This window comes from Rutidosis leptorrhynchoides, chromosome 4 (genome assembly GCF_046630445.1).
Source record: "Rutidosis leptorrhynchoides isolate AG116_Rl617_1_P2 chromosome 4, CSIRO_AGI_Rlap_v1, whole genome shotgun sequence".
NCBI classification, from domain to species: domain Eukaryota; kingdom Viridiplantae; phylum Streptophyta; class Magnoliopsida; order Asterales; family Asteraceae; genus Rutidosis; species Rutidosis leptorrhynchoides.
In genome coordinates this window covers 213,645,752-213,662,438 of record NC_092336.1, presented here as the reverse complement: position 1 = coordinate 213,662,438, position 16,687 = coordinate 213,645,752, and the positions used below count along the sequence as shown (strand labels likewise).

The 16,687-nt window shown below is 32.5% G+C and overlaps 1 non-coding gene across 1 annotated transcript; it reads left to right on the top strand.

The window, feature by feature from the left end:
- Positions 1 to 13,661: 13,661 nt before the first annotated feature.
- LOC139845997 (small nucleolar RNA R71) lies at positions 13,662 to 13,768 on the top strand. Its single transcript, XR_011758746.1, has one exon. It is a non-coding gene; the product is annotated as a small nucleolar RNA R71 (small nucleolar RNA).
- The last annotated feature ends 2,919 nt before the right edge of the window (positions 13,769 to 16,687 follow it).

Below are 16,687 nucleotides of genomic sequence, written 5' to 3'. Positions count from 1 at the left end.
TGATTTTTATGATATTAAAACTCGTCGAACTGCGTTGGCTTTTATAGGGAATTGAGTCCAGGGGAACTCCGCGACTCGCGGTATTTTCCTTCTTCAAACACCGCAACTCGCGGAGTTTGATTTTACAGCTCACCCAGCTTTGGCTCTTTGTTTGCCGACGGATTTTTAATATAAATATAATATATAGATAATTTTAAGAATTATTTAAATATTATATTATATTTATGTGCATAGTTGACTCGTAATTTTTAGTCCGTTGCGTCGAGCGTTGAGAGTTGACTCATGTCCCGGTTCCGGATTTTCGAACGTCCTTGCGTACAATTTAATATCTTGTACTTTGCGTTTTGAATCTTGTACTCTTGTAATTTGGAGACGTTTCTTATCAATAATTGGAACCTCTTTGATTGTACTCTTGTACTTTTGAGCTTTTTGGTCGTTTGCGTCTTCAATTCGTTGAGTCTGTCTTTTGTCTTCACCTTTTATTATTTAAATGAATATCACTTGTAAATAGAACAATTGCAACTAAAAGCTTGTCTTTCTTGAGGAATAATGCTATGAAATATATGTTCGTTTTTAGCATTATCATACGTTATTGTATTCGTCCATAAGGGGTATAAAATACTATTAAATTTTACAAGGAAATACTATTAAATACGATACAATTTTACACAAGATATTTATTTATTTATAGAATGGATATACTTAAACCTTGCTACAACACTTATAGGCAGTGTACCTAATCGTACAGTAGTGTAGTTTTTAGTAAGTCCGGTTCGTTCCACAGGGAAAATCTTTAAACAAAGCTTAACGCTATATTAGTTTAAATTTATAAAAATACAAATATATATATATATATATATATATATATATATATATATATATATATATATATAAGTAATATTATAATTATAAAGGGGGTTTTTACCGTTTAATGACCGGTTTGTCGATTTTAAAACTTTAGTCGCAGTTAAAACCAAAATTCAAAATAAATACAAGACTTAATGTAAAGTAAATAACGATAATGAAATTGCGATAAATAAAAGTACGATAAAATAAACTTGCGATAATTAAAAAGTACGATAATTAAAAGTGCAATTAAATACAATAACAATAAATAAAAGTGCGATAATTAGAAGTGCAATTAAATATAAAATAAAGGAAATTAAATATGAAATAAAAGAATTATGCTTATTTAAACTTCCGTAATCATGATGTTTGACGTGTTGATTTTAGTTTTATGCCCATGGGTTAATTGTCCTTTATCCTGGATTATTTAATATGTCCGTCTGGTTTTTGTCCATAACAGTCCATCAGTCATAAATATAAAGTGCGAGTGTCCTCGTCAAATTATCCTTATACCCGAAGTTAAATATTCCAACTAATTGGGGACTTAAACTGTAATAAGATTTTAATACTTTGTTTAATAATTACACCAGGATGTCGACTGCGTGTAACCCAAGGTTTTAATACTTTGTTATCAATTATGCCAAGTGTCCTTGTACATAATTTCACCCCTGTTTTAATAATTCTAGTGGTTATTAATCCATTCCCGTGTCTGGTTAAATGAACGATTATTCGTACATATAAATACCCTGCCCATCGTGTCCGATCGAGTGTATATGGTTATTTATAGGGACGTCCAATTGTAAATATTTATATTAAAATTAACAAACTATCATTTAGTTAAACAAATATAAAGCCCATTAATAGCCCATAGTCTAATTTCCACAAGTGTCGTTCTTTTGTCCAAACCCCAATTATGGTACAAAGCCCAATTACCCAATTTTAGTAATTAGCCCAACATCATGATTACTTCGTTTTAAATAAGCATAATAATAACTTAGCTACGAGACATTAAATTAAAAAGGTTGAACATAACTTACAATGATTAAAAATAGCGTAGCGTTACACGGACAGAATTTCGACTTACACCCTTACAACATTCGCTAACATACCCTTATTATTAGGATTAAAATTAAAATTAAAATTAAAATTAAAATATAAAATATAAATATAAATATTACGTATACATATATAGAGAGAGATTGATTTTTATGATATTAAAACTCGTCGAACTGCGTTGGCTTTTATAGGGAATTGAGTCCAGGGGAACTCCGCGACTCGCGGTATTTTCCTTCTTCAAACTCCGCAACTCGCGGAGTTTGATTTTACAGCTCACCCAGCTTTGGCTCTTTGTTTGCCGACGGATTTTTAATATAAATATAATATATAAATAATTTTAAGAATTATTTAAATATTATATTATATTTATGTGCATAGTTGACTCGTAATTTTTAGTCCGTTGCGTCGAGCGTTGAGAGTTGACTCATGTCCCGGTTCCGGATTTTCGAACGTCCTTGCGTACAATTTAATATCTTGTACTTTGCGTTTTGAGTCTTGTACTCTTGTAATTTCGAGACGTTTCTTATCAATAATTGGAACCTCTTTGATTGTACTTTGTACTTTTGAGCTTTTTGGTCGTTTGCGTCTTCAATTCGTCGAGTCTGTCTTTTGTCTTCACCTTTTATTATTTAAACGAATATCACTTGTAAATAGAACAATTGCAACTAAAAGCTTGTCTTTCTTGAGGAATAATGCTATGAAATATATGTTCGTTTTTAGCATTATCATATGTTATTGTATTCGTCCATAAGGGTAATAAAATACTATTAAATTTTACAAGGAAATACTATTAAATACGATACAATTTTACACAAGATATTTATTTATTTATAGAATGGATATACTTAAACCTTGCTACAACACTTATAGGCAGTGTACCTAATCGTACAGTAGTGTAGTTTTTAGTAAGTCCGGTTCGTTCCACAGGGAAAATCTTTAAACAAAGCTTAACGCTATATTAGTTTAAATTTATAAAAATACAAATATATATATATATATATATATATATATATATATATATATATATATATATATATATATATATATATATATATATATATATATATATATATATATATATATATATATAAAAGTAATATTATTATTATAAAGGGGGGTTTTTACCGTTTAATGACCGGTTTGTCGATTTTAAAACTTTAGTCGCAGTTAAAACCAAAATTAAAAATAAATACAAGACTTAATGTAAAGTAAATAACGATAATGAAATTGCGATAAATAAAAGTGCGATAAAATAAACTTGTGATAATTAAAAAGTACGATAATTAAAAGTGCAATTAAATACAATAACAATAAATAAAAGTGCGATAATTAGAAGTGCAATTAAATATAAAATACAGGAAATTAAATATGAAATAAAAGAATTATGCTTATTTAAACTTCCGTAATCATGATGTTTGACGTGTTGATTTTAGTTTTATGCCCATGGGTTAATTGTCCTTTGTCCTGGATTATTTAATATGTCCGTCTAGTTTTTGTCCATAACAGTCCATCAGTCATAAATATAAAGTGCGAGTGTCCTCGTCAAATTATCCTTATACCCGAAGTTAAATATTCCAACTAATTGGGGACTTAAACTGTAACAAGATTTTAATACTTTGTTTAATAATTACACCAGGATGTCGACTGCGTGTAACCCAAGGTTTTAATACTTTGTTATCAATTATGCCAAGTGTCCTTGTACATAATTTCACCCCTGTTTTAATAATTCTAGTGGTTATTAATCCATTCCCGTGTCCGGTTAAATGAACGATTATTCGTACATATAAATACCCTGCCCATCGTATCCGATCGAGTGTATATGGTTATTTATAGGGACGTCCAATTGTAAATCTTTATATTAAAATTAACAAACTATCATTTAGTTAAACAAATATAAAGCCCATTAATAGCCCATAGTCTAATTTCCACAAGTGTCGTTCTTTTGTCCAAACCCCAATTATGGTACAAAGCCCAATTACCCAATTTTAGTAATTAGCCCAACATCATGATTACTTCGTTTTAAATAAGCATAATAATAACTTAGCTACGAGACATTAATGTAAAAAGGTTGAACATAACTTACAATGATTAAAAATAGCGTAGCGTTACACGGACAGAATTTCGACTTACACCCTTACAACATTCGCTAACATACCCTTATTATTAGAATTAAAATTAAAATTAAAATTAAAATATAAATATATATATATATATTACGTATATATTGAGAGAGAGATAGATTATATGATATTTTTACGATCAGAATTCGCTGGCTTTTATAGGGAATTGAGTCCAGGGGAACTCCGCGACTCGCGGCATTTTCCTTCTTCAAACTCCGCAACTCGCGGAGTTTGATTTTACAGCTCACCCAGCTTTGGCTCTTTGTTTGCCGACGGATTTTTAATATAAATATAATATATAAATAATTTTAAGAATTATTTAAATATTATATTATATTTATGTGCATAGTTGACTCGTAATTTTTAGTCCATTGCGTCGAGCGTTGAGAGTTGACTCTGGTCCCGGTTCCGGATTTTCGAACGTCCTTGCGTACAATTTAATATCTTGTACTTTGCGTTTTGAATCTTGTACTCTTGTAATTTTGAGACGTTTCTTATCAATAATTGGAACCTCTTTGATTGTATTTTGTACTTTTGAGCTTTTTGGTCGTTTGCGTCTTCAATTCGTCGAATCTGTCTTTTGTCTTTACCTTTTATTATTTAAACGAATATTACTTGTAAATAGAACAATTGCAACTAAAAGCTTGTCTTTCTTGAGGAATAATGCTATGAAATATATGTTCGTTTTTAGCATTATCAAATATTCCCACACTTGAGCGTTGCTTGTCCTCAAGCAATATAGTCTTGAAATACAAGAATCACTTCTTTATTCTTCACACTTTGTACATCAGTGATTTCTTTACGGCGGTATAAACAATGGTAGTAACGATATGGTTTACAGTCCCACATGACTATAAAAATTTAGATCCATTAAGGAAATTGGATCTTTATGAAAACATTTGATCTTTTGAAAATTAAATCTAGCTTTTACCCTAGATAAGTTTTCCAGAATAACCCTTCACCGGTGTTTGCAAATTATTTTTGTGGGTTTGGTGGGTTTCATATTTGAAAATTTTAGCTTAAAACTTGCGGTTTTGTGTCACCAACTTGCTGACCTTGTATTAGGAACGCAACACGTCCAGTATACTTGCTCCGAATATTACCTTTCGGTAAACTACCGTCCGGTTGTAAAGGAAAGCGTTGAACAAGCAACTGTTAAGGCAATGTCCCCTGACATACTTTTAATTATGGTCTATAACGTGTCGGACGCAATTACTATCCTTTGTAGGAGCAATAGTAAAGCTCACCCTTATAATTTTTCGGTCTGGCACAAGGTCCTGTCTTTGACCATGCTATGCAACCATCGTTCTTACGGTTGACACCCGATTTAGTTCAGGTGACCTAATGAATTCCAGGTGAATTCCTAGGATTTTACGTTCAAAGGTAATGAACGCATTGAAAATGGGTTTTCAGAAAACAAATCGGTTTATAATTTGATCAAAATATTTTCTCGTTGAAGCTCGAGTTTAGATATCATTGAATTCCATGAGTTTGAATTCTCAATCTTTAAGGTCAATCTCAAGGATTGAGTAATGTCAGTCTTAAAAGCTGATTTTTGATCTTTAAGGAGATTATCCTTTCTGGGGATCTGATTCATTAGTCTTATCCAGCTAATTTGCACGGTGCCCCCCCCCCATTGTACGAGATAAATTCTTCTCATGGTTAGGATAAATCTGACCACTTGGCGACCCTGTTTTATGCTGAGGTCCGTGGATTTCCTGCTGATTTTAGAGATGACTTTTCTAGATTTTTCATCAACCTACAGCTGGTCTGGACGACAACTTCATGACCTAAATCAAGAAGCGCGTGTCTTTTTCGGAAGACTTTACTTCCTTTTAATGATGGAATTGATTCATCGTGTAGATCCATCTTTCATTACAGTAAATCGGGTAAAACAGTTAATTTAGTCCAAAACAAAAGTATTTTCAATTATTTGTTACAGAAATATGTGACATATGTTTAAGATAACTTGGTAATTTTTCCCACACTTGGCTTTTATTTTCCTTTTTATTGTCCTCTATTCCATTTTAAATGAATTTTAACATTTTGGTTTGTTTCTCAATTTATGTCCTTTCCGAGGTAACAATAATTTCGGTGTTAATACCTAATTTTATCATTCATAAATATGTATAAACATGATTTTGAGTTCATTTAATTGAAAATTTTGAAAATTTTTACTAGAATTGGGTAGTCAGTATATAAGACTAGGGCTGTTCTTTATTATCAGAGAGCACTAGATTCTAATACAACTACTGCTTTACTAGTATTTTTAATGGTAACCAAGTGTTTAAGATAAAAAATTTTTAAAAATCTGAAAGAATTTAACCCCTTCCCACACTTAAGATCTTGCAATGCCCTCATTTGCAAGAAATCAGTAACAATTTAAATTATTGAGGGTGATTAGCGTAGAAATGATTAAATTTTACCAAAGTTTCCAAACATATTGTTGTTTGTGTTGAATGATTAATGGTGCACATCATTTGTTCATTCCATCTTGTTGTTATTTCACATATATTTTGCATCTTGTTGTCAAAATTAGTTGCTTTTGCTGAACTTAATGCCAGTCATTGAAAATGCGTTGTTTTACCCTGTTGTGTACATAAGATAAACTGCAAACATATATACATATTTTTGAAGTTTGGTATATTACTCCACATTCAAAAATTATTAAAATCTAATAAAAAAATTAGAAAATTATAAAAACTATTACAATATTAACATAAGTATTAAATGTATCAATATTACAAATAATAAAATAAATAAAACTAAGTAGACTAGGGCTGATACTGATACCAGTAGGGGTTCCATGCATAACCGTATGTGTTATAGAATGCTTCGGCTGGGTTATACGTAGGATACGGTGGTTGGATCTCTATAGACCAGGGAGGAAATACGGGCGATGGAGTAGGAATATAGTTTCTACCTACATGTTGGCAATGAGCTATGATTTGGTTTTGATGAACTTGCCAATCTTCAAATGCTCGATGTCTAGCATTTTCATACTCTTGTGAAGCTATAAACCTTTGCATTTCTATCATTTCATTTCCCCCTCCCACATTACCTGGCTGTTGGTTTCTCTCAACCTGTGGATGTCTACCATGGTATTGTACTGCGGCGTTATTTTGCCTCTTCAAAACCTTCGCACCATGGTATACATTTAAACCTATTGTATCGCGGGGTTCTGGTTCTTCGACTAATAATCCCCCCCCTCCCCCCGACTTATATCCACATTGAGATACTCAGCAATTAATGTAATAAATATACCACCTCCTATTATGCTATGCGGTCTCATCCCCCTAACCATAGCTGATAAATAATAACCCACACAATAAGGTATACTTACAACGCTTTGTGGGTCTCGAATACACATGTGGTAAAACAAATCCTATTCATTTACCTTTTCCTTATTCTTACCTCATTATGTAATCGAATTGGCTAAAAACCTATGAATTACTCTTAACTCTGCTCTATCTATATCCAAATAAGAGTAATTTCCCCCTTTAAATCGGTGATGGCTAGTCATTTGACTCCATACACCATGCGTATCAAAATTTTCATCAATTTTCCTACCGTTCAATATCAACCCTCTACAATCGGCAGATGCTAACTCCTCAGGCGTATATATACGTAAGGCCTGAGCCATGTCTAGTAAAGACATGTGGGGCATCGAACCTCCTAACAAAAATAAAAGATCGACCGGTTAAACTAACTACCCGATCATTTATTTCTATACTACACAATAATTCTTCACACCATACTTTATATACAGGTCTACGCATGCTGAATAATCGTACCCAATCGTTAAAAGTAGAATTACCATACCTCTGTGTAAGTAATTCCCTAATTGGCCCGGCCAATTCTACAGCTTCTAATGGTGCCCATTCTATTACCCTAGGTACTTCAACAGCTTTAGAATGAAGAGTATGCAAGCCCCTTTGGTATTTTGGATAATCTATCCAAAGTCTGTCAAATCTCAGGTTCGGGTGCAAATCTTCCAAGTGCATATCTAAAAATGTCATAACTGGATGAGGTATATCTTGTTTATAATAGCTATCAACATCCTGTTGTTCCGCATTCTCAGGAGGAGCATTGCGAGCTTGGGATGAAGATTCACCCCTTTCAGTCTGCAAAACACATCAAACATAATTTTTGTGCATCCAAATATGCATTAGTGTCAGCAAAATCATCAATCAAAATAATTACAATTACATGTCCAATTTATATCAAACTTATGCTCATTTTCATTTTTTTATCAAATCTACACTTTTTCAAATAAGCATATACGAAAATGTTCACCAAGTTCATAAGCATTCAACTCAAATAACATGTCAAAATAATCATTACTAGCAATTAAACAAGTTTCAAATGGCATTATCTCTCAAAAATCAAGTTCATGAATTTTAGACTTGAAAAAGTCCACTTTAATTCTCAAAATCATGTTTAGGCTCAAAGTTTGGATCGTTTAACTACCTAAACATGTTACACTACTTAATTTAGCAATAATTCATGATAAAAATCTGCCATAACCTGTTTTTATCTTCGCATCTGGATTCTTTTCTTACTCTGTCCAATCTTTCTCTGATTACTGATACTATTTCACTCAGAAGTGTGTCATTATTACGTTTAGTGATCAAAGCGTGTAGCATTAGACCATGATTTATTTCACAGGAAGTCTTCATTTCGTAAAAACCTAAAAAAAATAAAAATTCAGAATGGGGGGAGAAGACTAGTTCTTTAGGGTCTGCTAGGGAAAGACCATTCAGGTTCCATTTTCGAGAACTACACGAAAACAGACAATCTAACTCTAACAGAAATACATATTATCCTTTAAAGACTTGATTCTCCCCACACTTAGTTAGCTGTGGTATCGAAATTGTGATTAACTTCATTGTCGAATTCCATCGGACTATCTATGTAGTGTTTAACTCTGTGACCATTAACCTTAAATTCAATCCCATTTGAATTTATTAATTCCATCGTTCCGTATGGGAAAACTCTTTTGACTATGAATGGTCCAGACCATCTTGATTTCAATTTTCCAGGAAATAGCTTGAATCGTGAATTGAAAAGAAGAACTCTGTCTCCTTCTTTGAATTCTTTTGAACTTCTGATTCTTTTATCATGCCATTTCTTCATTCTTTCCTTATAGATTAACGAATTTTCTTATACTTCATGTCTTAATTCTTCTAATTCGTTTAGTTGACTCAACCGTAGACGTCCAGCTTCATGTAAATCAAGATTACATGTCTTCAAAGCCCAAAATGCTTTGTGTTCAATTTCTACTGGAAGATGACATGCTTTTCCATAAACGAGTCTAAAAGGTGTGGTTCCAATTGGAGTTTTGTAGGCTATTCTAAAAGCCCAGAGTGCATCCTCCAATTTAATGGACCATTCCTTCGGATTTGATCCTACGGTTTTTTCTAGAATACGTTTTAAAGCTCGGTTGGTATTTTCAACTTGTCCACTTGTTTGTGGATGATATGCAGTGGAGATTTTATGAGTTACTGCATATCTTTTGAGAACTTTCTCAAGTTGATTTTTACAGAAATGAGTACCACGATCACTTATTAAAGCTTTTGGTGTTCCAAACCTTGCAAAAAGACGTTTTAAAAAGTTGACTACAACTCGTGCATCGTTAGTTGGGAGAGCTCGTGCTTCCGCCCATTTAGATACATAATCAATGGCTACGAGAATATAGAGATTATTATGAGATTTTGGAAATAGACCCATAAAGTCAATACCCCAAATGTCAAATACTTCACATACTTGAATGACATTTTGTGGCATTTCATCACGTTGACTTATTTTTCTGGCCCTTTGACAAGCATCACAGGATTTGCAAAGAAGGTGTGCGTCTTTGTAAATTGTAGGCCAATAGAATCCAGCATCATAAATTTTTCTTGCTGTTAGTTGAGGCCCATAATGCCCTCCTGTTGGTCCTGTGTGACAATGGTTTAAAATTTTACTAGCTTCATCTCCGAATACACATCGGCGTATTATTCCATCTGGACAACTTTTAAATAGATGTGGATCTTCCCAAAAATAGTATTTTATATCACTGAAGAATTTCTTTCGTTTTTGGTACGACAATCCTTTTTCAAGGAATCCACATACTAAGTAGTTTGCATAGTCTGCAAACCATGGAATTTCATTATAATCTATCTTCAATAGATATTCATCAGGAAAGTTGTCTTGTATGGCCGATTCATTTAGAACTTCTAATTCGAGATTTTCAAGACGAGAAAGATGATCAGCGGCGAGATTTTCTGCTCCTCTTTTATCTCGGATTTCAATATCAAACTCTTGTAAGAGTAAGATCCAACAGATTAATCTTGGTTTAGCATCTTGTTTCGAAAATAGGTATCTAAGAGCAGAATGGTCGGTATAGACCACCGTTTTAGCTAGAACGAGATATGATCGAAATTTGTCAAAAGCAAAGACAATAGCAAGGAGTTCTTTTTGAGTAGTTGTGTAATTCGTTTGTGCTCCTTGTAACGTCTTACTAGCATAATATATAGGTTGAAATCGTTTTTCAATCCTTTGTCCTAAAACGGCTCCCATTGCAAAATCACTTGCATCGCACATAAGTTTAAACGGTAGATTCCAATTTGTTGTTATCATGATCGGCGCATTAGTGAGTTTCTCTTTAAGAATATTAAAAGATTTGATGCATTCATCTGAAAAGATGAATGGAGCATCTTTTTCTAGGAGTTTATTCATAGTAGTGGCAATTTTAGAAAAATCTTTTATGAAACGTCGGTAAAAACCGGCATGCCCTAGAAAACTCCTAATTCCTCTAACATTGGTGGGATGTGGAAGTTTAGCAATTACATCTACTTTAGCTCTATCCACTTCAATTCCTTCCTTTGAAATTTTATGACCAAGAACGATGCCTTCTTTAACCATGAAATGGCATTTCTCCCAATTAAGTACTAGATTTGATTGTTCGCATCTAATAAGCATTTGTTCCAGATTAACTAGACATGATTCAAAAGTATCACCGAAGACTGAAAAGTCATCCATGAAAACTTCCATGCATTCTTCTATCATGTCGTGAAAAATCGCCATCATGCACCTTTGAAAGGTTACAGGGGCGTTACAAAGTCCAAATGGCATGCGTTTGTAAGCAAAAGTACCATAAGGGCACGTGAACGTGGTTTTCTCTTGGTCTTCGGGTGCTATTGGAATTTGAAAATATCCGAAAAAACCATCAAGAAAACAATAGTAACTGTTTCCGGCTAATCTTTCCAACATTTGATCAATAAAAGGTAAGGGGAAGTGATCTTTTCTGGTGGCGTCATTTAATTTTCTATAATCAATACATACACGCCATCCTGTTACAGTCCTAGTAGGAATAAGCTCATTTTTCTCATTTGTAATGACAATCATGCCACCCTTCTTAGTCACGCATTGAACTGGGCTTACCCATGGACTATCAGAAATTGGATAAATTAAACCTGCATCTAGCAGTTTAATAATTTCTTTTTTACTACATCTTGCATATTCGGATTTAGTCTTCGTTGGCGTTGCACATACGTTTTATGACCTTCTTCCATAAGGATTTTATGTGTGCAATACGAAGGACTTATTCCTTTAATATCATGAATCTTCCATGCAATGGCTGGTTTATGAGCTTTCAACACAGAAATGAGTTGTGATTTCTCATTTTTAGTAAGAGAAGACGATATTATTACAGGTAATTCAGATTCACCATGTAAATAAGCGTATTCCAAATGGTTTGGAAGTGGCTTTAACTCTAATGTTGGAGGTTCTTCTATCGATGATTTATATCGATATCTGTCTTCTTCTTTTAGCATTTGAATTTCTTCTGTTGTTGGTTCATATCCATTAGCTATAAGTGTAGCTAACATTTCAGCTTCATCAATTGGTTCATTACCTTCTCCTAAAGAACATTCTCCTGTTCCTTGTAATTCTGGAAATTCTTCCAACAATTCTGCATGTGAATCTATAGTTTGAATATAATAACATGTATCATCTGCAGATTGTGGTTGTTGCATTGCTCTATCAACTGAAAAGGTAACACTCTCGTCCTCTATACTTAGGGTCAATTTCTTATCGAACACGTCTATCATTGCTTTAGCCGTGTTTAAGAATGGTCTTCCTAATATGAGAGGAACTTGAGAATCTTCTTCTATGTCCAGAACAACAAAATCTACTAGAAATACTAAAGTACCAACTTTGACTAGCATGTTCTCCATTATCCCTCTAGGATATTTTATTGATCGATCGGCTAGTTGTATACTTATTCTTGTTGGTTTCAATTCTCCAAGGTCTAGTTTAGTGTATAATGAATATGGCATTAAATTTATACTAGCACCTAAGTCTGCCAATGCTTCTATTGAACTAAGACTACCAAGAAAACATGGAATTGTGAAACTTCCTGGATCAGATAGTTTTTCTGGTATCTTATTCAACAGCACTGCTGAACAATTAGCATTCATAGTAACTGCCGAGAGTTCTTCCATTTTCTTTCTATTCATGATTAGATCTTTCAAGAATTTAGCATATCTAGGCATTCCTGAAATCACATCAATGAAAGGAAGATTTACATTTATCTGTTTAAACATATCCAAGAATTTGGATTGCTCGGCTTCAATTTTTTCTTTTTTCATTTTACTTGGGTAAGGAAGTGGTGGTTGGTATGGTTTAACATAAGGTTTATCCTTAATTGTGTTATCTTCATTAACCTTTTCAACTACCGGTTCTTTTTCCTTATCTTGTTCAGGTTGTGGTTCTTGTGGAGTAGGAATAGTTTCATCAGAAGTTTCAGGTTTTTCAGGTGGTTTAAGTGTTGTACCACTTCTTGTGGTAATGGCTTTAGCTGTTTCATTCCGGGGGTTAGCATTTGTATCACTAGGTAAACTTCCCGGTTTTCTTTCACCTATTAACCTTGCTAGGTTACTTACTTCTTGTTCCAAGTTTTGAATAGAAGCTTGTTGATTTCTAAATGCTTGAGCATTTTGTTCATTAGTTTGTTTTTGAGATGTTAAAAACTGCGTTTGAGTTTCAACTAGCTTTGTCATCATATCTTCTAAATTTGGCTTTTTATCATCGGGTTGTGGTTTGTTTTGAAAATTAGGTCTTTGCTGGTTGTAAGTATTGTTGGATACTTGTTGATTGCTAGGACCTTGTTGGTTGTTGTATGGAATATTTTGGTTATAATTCTGGTTTTGATTGTAAATCGGTCTTGGCGGTTGATAATTATTCTGATAATTATTTCCAGGCCTTTGGTTTAGATATGAAACATTCTCTCTTTGTTCCATTGTTAGTTCAATACTGAGACAATCTTTTTTCAAATGTGGTCCTCCACACTGCTCACAACTAATTCGTATTGAGTGGATATCTTTAGTCATCTTTTCCATTCGTCTCTCGACAGCATCTATCTTTGCAGAAATGAAATCTAAGTCATGGCTAGAATCGGATCTAGCTGCTTTAGATGATCTAACGATATCTTTTTCTTGGTGCCACTCATGTGAGTGGGAAGCAGTGTTATCGATAATTTTGTAAGCATCAGTTTCGATTTTCTTCATAATAGAACTACCAGCTGCTATATCTATGTATTTTCTTGTAGTGATGTCGCATCCTTGGTAGAATATTTGTACTATTTGACAAGTGTCTAAACCATGTTGCGGACATCCTCTTAATAATTTTTCAAATCTTGTCCACGCCTCATATAGAGTTTCATTCGGTTTCTGTGTAAACGTAACAATTTCTCCTTGAAGTCTTACGGCTTTAGATGCCGGAAAGAATTGTTTAAGAAATTTGTCAACTAAAACGTCCCATGTATCACTCGCCCCTTCAGGTAACGATTCCAACCAATCTTTGGCTTCTCCCTTTAAAGTCCAGGGAAATAACATGAGATATATCTGTTCATCCTTAACTTCTCTTATTTTAAATAGTGTGCAGATCCTATTAAAGGTACGAAGATGTTCATTTGAATCTTCTTTCGGCGTACCACTAAATTGGCATTGATTAGTCACCATATGTAAAATTTGTCCTTTGATTTCATAATCTGGCACATTAATGTCTGGATGAGTAATTGCGTGACCTTGGCCAGTGCGTTTAGCTCTCATTCGGTCTTCCATACTTAAAGGTTCCAGATTCTCCATAATTGAATTTGTTGAATCGGAATCACTAGAGGATTCTGATTTAATGGTTCGTTCCTCAACAATCTCTGTTTGAATGATTGGTGGTTCCGGAGGAAAAATTAATGGTTCAGGATCTATGAATTGTCCCTGAATATTCTCCGGATTCTCAATTGTGAGGTCGGTTTCAAAAAATGGATTATCGGAAATTTGAATTGGAGTACTTGGTTGACTGGATGACGATTCTAAAGAAAAATCAACGGCTGTAATATTTGCTAAATGTCTTGATCTAGTTACAGGTGGTGAACGTACAAAAGGTGGTGAACGTCTTGCTCGGTGCATTCACTGAATATCCTATTAGTTTTTAAAAGGAAAGAAAAATTATATAAGTTATCCAATTAATAGACTTTTCTGATTTTGCCCACGTTTCGAATAGCCAAAAGATGCAGCAGAGGGGCAGGATTCGTTTGGTCTCAATATAATTGAGTACTGTTTGGCTCCAATAACCCGGTCCACGTACAAATCCAACTATTACTATCACTAACTTAAAATTATAATCGCAAATTGAGATTACTAATTGGAATGATAATTGATACATAGGTAAAAGGCGTATAAATATATTAAAGCTTACAAGTAAAACTATATCCCAAATGGCAATATCTTAAAAAGGTACTAAAACTTAAAAAGGCGTCGCAAAATTCTAAAGCACCTAAATCTTAGTCTAAAGAAAAAATACTTAAGGGATTTTACGGCAAAGCCTAAAAATCTAGAAATAAAAATAACTATGGCAAAAACTATATCTTAAAACTAAATACTAGCGAAAAACACAAATATTACGCTAAAACAATTAAAAAGGGACAAAATATAAAAATATACTAAAGTTGTAAAAAGTACAATTTTTATAAAAATATTATTTTTATATTATTTATTTTATAAAACTATTAATTTTTATATATTAATAAAACTAAATAAACTTAATATTACAAATTAAATAAATAAAACTAAATTAATTAATATTAATTAACTAAACAAACCCTAATTAGGGTGTTAATAATAAAAATTAAAATATACTCCGTAATTAATGCGATATTAGGGTTCTGTGTGGCCCGTGTCAGACGGCTCCGCGAGTCGCGGTTGGTCCGGTTCAAAAACTCAGCGAGTCGCGGAGGGTTCAGGCTCAGACGAGATGCAGGTCAAAATTCAACAGGTCAGTTTTATTTATATTTTATTTATTTATTTTCTGTTTTAAATAAAATATATTTATATAAATTTAATAAAACTTATATTTTAAAACCTAAAATAAAAATAGAAATATTTTATAATTTTATAAATAAAACTCTTAAAACTAGATTTATAAATGTTTTTTTTTCGGTTTTTTTGATTTTATGTTTAAAATAAAAACAAAATAAATAAAACTTATATTTTTATAAAATAAAAATAAAGAAACTTTATAAAACTTAAATATTTAACAAACTCTTAAAAATATTTATATTTTTGTTTTCTTTTTATGTTTTCGAATATTTAAAACGTATTTTTACAAAAGCGTATTTTTATAAAAGTAAACTAAAAAAATCTTTTTTTATATATATTTATTAGCGTTGCGCTTCCGGCTTTTAAGCTAGATTGTCCCCGGCAGTGGCGCCAAAAATACTTGATAGTTAAAGCTAAGGGGTATAAAATACTATTAAATTTTACAAGGAAATACTATTAAATACGATACAATTTTACACAAGATATTTATTTATTTATAGAATGGATATACTTAAACCTTGCTACAACACTTATAGGCAGTGTACCTAATCGTACAATAGTGTAGTTTTTAGTAAGTCCGGTTCGTTCTACAGGGAAAATCTTTAAACAAAGCTTAACGCTATATTAGTTTAAATTTATAAAAATACAAATATATATATATATAAGTAATATTATTATTATAAAGGGGGGTTTTTACCGTTTAATGATCGGTTTGTCGATTTTAAAACTTTAGTCGCAGTTAAAACCAAAATTAAAAATAAATACAAGACTTAATGTAAAGTAAATAACGATAATGAAATTGCGATAAATAAAAGTGCGATAAAATAAACTTACGATAATTAAAAAGTACGATAATTAAAAGTGCAATTAAATACAATAACAATAAATAAAAGTGCGATAATTAGAAGTGCAATTAAATATAAAATACAGGAAATTAAATATGAAATAAAAGAATTATGCTTATTTAAACTTCCGTAATCATGATGTTTGACGTGTTGATTTTAGTTTTATGCCCATGGGTTAATTGTCCTTTGTCCTGGATTATTTAATATGTCCGTCTGGTTTTTGTCCATAACAGTCCATCAGTCATAAATATAAAGTGCGAGTGTCCTCGTCAAATTATCCTTATACCCGAAGTTAAATATTCCAACTAATTGGGGACTTAAACTGTAACAAGATTTTAATACTTTGTTTAATAATCACACCAGGATGTCGACTGCGTGTAACCCAAGGTTTTAATACTTTGTTATCAATTATGCCAAGTGTCCTTGTACATAATTTCACCCCTGTTTTAATAATTCTAGTGGT